Source organism: Oncorhynchus nerka, linkage group LG24 (genome assembly GCF_034236695.1).
Source record: "Oncorhynchus nerka isolate Pitt River linkage group LG24, Oner_Uvic_2.0, whole genome shotgun sequence".
NCBI classification, from domain to species: Eukaryota; Metazoa; Chordata; class Actinopteri; order Salmoniformes; family Salmonidae; genus Oncorhynchus; species Oncorhynchus nerka.
Genome location: NC_088419.1, coordinates 19,569,449 through 19,574,648, shown reverse-complemented (window position 1 = coordinate 19,574,648; position 5,200 = coordinate 19,569,449). Strand labels below are relative to the sequence as shown.

General features: G+C 42.4%; 1 long non-coding RNA gene across 1 annotated transcript; it reads right to left on the bottom strand.

Annotated features, from left to right (window-relative positions):
• LOC115107323 (uncharacterized) lies at nucleotides 1-1,319 on the bottom strand. Its single transcript, XR_003860184.1, has 2 exons — nucleotides 1,114-1,319; nucleotides 1-399 (listed from the first exon to the last, which is right to left on the bottom strand). It is a non-coding gene; the product is annotated as an uncharacterized LOC115107323 (long non-coding RNA).
• Nucleotides 1,320-5,200: the final 3,881 nt, after the last annotated feature.

Below are 5,200 nucleotides of genomic sequence, written 5' to 3'. Positions count from 1 at the left end.
TAAATGCAAATAAATTCAAATTTAATTCATTTCAGAATACTGACAAAAAAAAGGTGTATATTCTTTGCACACAAAATATTTATATATACGATGGTGTCTTTTACGCTAAAAAGCGGCAAACCTAAAGCAATATCTATCTGATGGTCAAGACCTTTAAAGCAAACACAATCCAATGCTAAAATATCTTCTTCATGGGGAATGCTAGCAGCATACTGCCGGTCAGCCACCATCTTCTCAAGTGACCATGCCTCGTCTCGGGTTACTGGGTTCATTCTCGGGCCCTCAACAAAAGGTATGTGTCAGGAGAGCTGAGGAAGTGCTGCTGTCCACCTCATCCTGAGTCCTTTTCAAAAGATGTCTGACGTTCAAAGTCAGCTCTGACCCTCTTTTCATCCTTTCCTGTGGAAATTTGAGGAGAGAGCAAATAAACGCAGGTGAGTCTACCAGACAGACGTCCCAAAACCAGGGGTCAGCATTTCGGCTGCTGCTTGAGATACAATGTTGTCCCACTCCTCCTATCTTCTCATAAATTATCCCCATTTTGTTTATCCTAACATTAGCATGAGCCAATAATTAAGAAAAGTTTATGGGAAATCTGGACGATTCAACCGCGTGTGCGCGCGTGTGCGACTGTGTGTGACTGTGTGTGTGTATGTTTGTGAGTGTGTGCTTGTGTGTCACTCCTACCTCACTACCACCACCAGCAGAATTGCTCAATTTGGCTGTACTGTATATAGACTTTTGTGCTTGTTTGTCTAGGGGGATGATGAACTTGCTTGTAGTGAATGATAGGTGCGTGACTAAATGTTATGTCGTTCCGTCTGAATGCATGGTTGCTTCTCAGTCAGAACTAGAATACAACTCAAGAGATGCATCTATCCCAGAGTGACGTACCCACCACCAAACACCTCTCCAACTAATTACTCTGAAACAGCAACACCATTTTGTGTTGCAACCACGGAGCATCAGCTATCAATTATGACAGATTAACCTGTCAGACTAAAGACAACTCTCACCCTTTTGTTCCCCACAGATGACGCCATCTTAGTTTTTGAAATATACCACATTGCCTGGCTACAATACCATTATATAATCTCAGAAATATTCACCTACCTTCAGGGATTTACAAATAATAGAAGTCCCCAAAAGGTACCAACAAGATCTCCAATCTCGTTTAAATTTGTTTGTAGTCCTGTGATACAATAATGTATGCAAGAAAGAGTTGGAGTCTCTGTTCTGAGACAACAGTGACTATGTCTCTGTGAGGCTCTGAGAGAGAGTTCTAATAATTCTCTCAGCGTTTTCACATCTGAGATTTAGTCTAGTCGAAAACCCAGTCCAGCACCACGCTACACTACACTATACACACTACACCTCCCTCCCTCCCTCCAATGACTGGCCCCACTTCTGGGTTCCATGTATGACATAATTTCCTCTCAGCACTCTCAGAGAGTTCTCTGATCTCTTGTTCAGATGCCAACAACATCCAGTAAAAGATGCACCAGGGTTGGCACTGCGCTGCCAGGGCTTTTCCTTATTTAATGAACATAACAAGACAAACTTCAGAAAATGACTCTATGTGTGACTATATTAAGGAAGCAAGCAATTTATTGAAATAACAGTGAATGCACAACAAACTGTGAAATAATGAAACTACATCAATTAAATAGGTTAAATACTTATCTTACAGTTCATGATCTAATTTTTGAACTTTTAAATATTTTTAGGAAAATACTAAGACACTTAAAAAAATTGTAATAAAACACTTGTATAGGTCAAATACAGATTCAAAACGTTTAGGCCTGGACACACACCCTCTAAACCCACCCTAAGTTTAATTTTATCATAGTATTAATATTTTAATAAGAAGCTAATCGAAATCTCATACATCATGAGGTTACAAGAAAAATAAGTAATGAATACAGATATTTTTTGTACCAACTTTTGTACCAACACTGTGGTTGAATCCGATCTCTCAACAAGACATAAAATAAGAAAATCACTAAATTATGAGAAATGGTCCAAGTTTATCCTGATGTTCCCCTTAAAAGTATGTTCGCAAAAGCATACAACAGCTTAGCAAAGGGCAACGTTAGATCAGAGATGGTGTCCATTGATCTCGCCTTGGTTACTGGCCTTGAAAACCTTCTGGAATGCCTCTGTCTGATAACATCTTTAATGTACACAAGGCTACTGACTGATAGCCATCGCACGAGAGAGAGGGGAAAGAGTTCACGTTTTTCAGGACAATCACAAATTCCATCAGAACTATCTGGATGTCTTTCACATTGCCACACGCCCTGCCAGTGCCCATATAATTGACCTCAAAACTCCCCAAATGAGTCTGAGCCAGGAGCCACCACCCAGGAGCCACCACCCAGGATTCGCCTGCCAACCTCATCCTTATTTTCTCCTATCAGCACCTCTTTGTTGCCATGCCGATGGAAGTTGGAGATAGTGCCGTGTGAGTGGCTTGCCCCCAATGGCTAAATCAGATCGCCATTGCCGGTCTAACCCTGGTACAACGCTACGTCCCAAATGGCACCCTTTCCCTTTATAGTGCCTTACTTTTGACCAGTGCAATATATAGGGAATAGCCTATTGCCCTCAAACTCAACTCTGGATCTCAAAGACAGTTCCACTGTGTTGTTTTAATTGTGCGCCCTCTAATCAGGGACTGATTTAGACCAGGTGGGTGCAATTACTTATCAGGTAGAACAGAAAACCAGCAGGCTCCGGAACTCGTAGGCTAAGCGTTGAATAACCCTGGCCTCCTGTATTTAGGGTGCCATTTGGGATGCATCCCAACTCAACAGTGTGTACATAATTTAACACACTCCCAAGAGGACATTATCACTGACTGGAGCCAAAGACTGGGAACAATTAGCCCAATACTAGAAGAGAACTGGAGCCGGAGTCAGCATTATGTCTTTAATCCTAATAACCAAGCAGAGTAAAACAGGGGTGTTTACAGGTACAGTAGTATCATAGCTAGCACAATATGTCTTCACAGACATCTACATAAATGTTCTAACCTCGCATCCAGCAGCCTCCTGGATTATGCTTGAAGTGCTAGTTCTAGAAACTGAGCTATTCTGACTGCGAGTATAAGGACTTGGCCAATCACAGAAGAGAGAGCGAGAGAGAGAAAGAGAGGGAGAATGATAACCGCAGTGATTAGTGAACATCATAGGCAGATCTTGTCTGGTTCCCAAATGGCATCCTATTCCCTACATAGTGCATAGTGTCCACATGGAACCAGGTCAAAAGTAATGCACTACATAGGGAATAGGGTGCCGTTTTGGAGGCAGATCTTTTCATGGCGTATGACAGCGCGACCAGTAGCTATATGCCCGATAAGAATGATATGCTTTGTTTGGCCTGTAAGGAGTGCTTCACTGGAGGTGGCTGAGTTATCGGACAGTGGGGGAGATGGAGGGATAGGCCCCAAACATGTCCACAACGTCAGCCAAAGTGAAATGCAATCAAATCAAATGAAATTTGATTTGTCACATGCGCCAAATACAACAGGTGTATTCCTTACTGTGAAATGCTTACTTATAAGCCCTTAACCAACAATGCAGTTTTAAGAAAATAGAGTTAAGAAAATATTTACAAAAAAATGAACACAATGATATAACAATAACGAGGCCATATACAGGGGGTACCGGTACCAAGTCAATGTGAGGGGGTACAGGTTAGTCGAGATCATTTGTACTTGTAGGTTGGGGTAAAGTGACTATGCATAGATAATGAACAGAGAGTGTGGGGGGGGGGGGGGGGGTGTCAATGCAAATAGTCCGGGTGGCCCTTTATTAATTGTTCAGCAGTCTTATGTCTTGGGGGTGAAAGCTGTTAAGAAGCCTTTTGGACCTAGACTTGGTGCTACGGTACCACTTGCTGTGCAATAGCAGAGAGAACAGTCTATGACTTGGGTGACTGGAGTCTTTGACAATTTGTTGGGCCTTCCTCTGACAACGCCTAGTATATAGGTCCTGGATGGCAGGAAGCTTGGCCCCAGTGATGTACTGGGCCATACGCACTACCCTCTGTAGTGCCTTATGGTCGGATGTCAAGCAGTTGCTATACCAGGCGGTGATGCAACCAGTCAGGATGCGCTCAATGGTGCAACTGTAGAACTTTTTGAGGATCTGGAGACCCATGCCAAATAGAAATGTATGAACTACAGTATTGTTGTGTGACTCGGTTATTCAAGCACAAATCATTAAAACATTTTTTTTAATAGAGCCATTTTCATTCCAAGAGAGGGGCATTTAAAAAGGTGAGTAGATCATTTAAATGTGTCTGCAACAATATACATACTATACTGAAAAACAACATTTGTCTGCCTCTTTCTGTGTCATAGAGGGGCTCCCAGGGCATGTGACTTTACAGCATGTAAGCAGTGTGGCACCTACAGGTCTCAGGAGAGAGGGGCTGCGCCCCAAATGGCACCCTATTCCATATACCCATACGGCTCTGGACAAAAGTAGTGCACTTTATAGGCAATAGGGTGCCATTTGGGATGCAAACAGGGGCTTTACATTACCTGTGTCAGGAAATCTGAGAGCTTCATGTGGCCGGAAGAGCCAACCATCCCTCTCCTCATCCTCAGCAGAACTATTTTAAAAGCTTTGCACCCCTAATCCCCAAAACAAATATTTAGTGAGTTTCTCTTGATGCCACAAAGCCCAGCTTCTCCAGTCGATCCTAAAGATTAACAGCCTGGGACAATGATCTGGTGGTCCTATTGGACAGAGGTCAGGGTTGAAGACCGACCAATCCCATAGCCAAACATGACCATTAATGACAGGTTGGATCTACTCTGTTAACATTCCTCTTCAGTTGGAGAGCTTCATTACAGCTTTGTAACAGACAATCTGGTGAGGATACAGATCTTTGTTGTTTTTTCAAACCTGATGCCATGCTTTGTGATACTCAAGAAACAACTGGTACTGTATAATTAGAAAGGTGTTGTGAAGAGTTAATGGAGATGTGGTGGCGTCCCAAATATCACCCTGTTCCCTATATGGCACAACTTATAACTAGGGCCCATATCTCACCTGCAGGTTTTATATATTCAACCACAAGCATCTCATCCCTGAGCAATCTCTCATCTATCTATCTATCTATCTATCTATCTATCTATCTATCTATCTATCTATCTATCTATCTATCTATCTATCTATCTATCTATCTA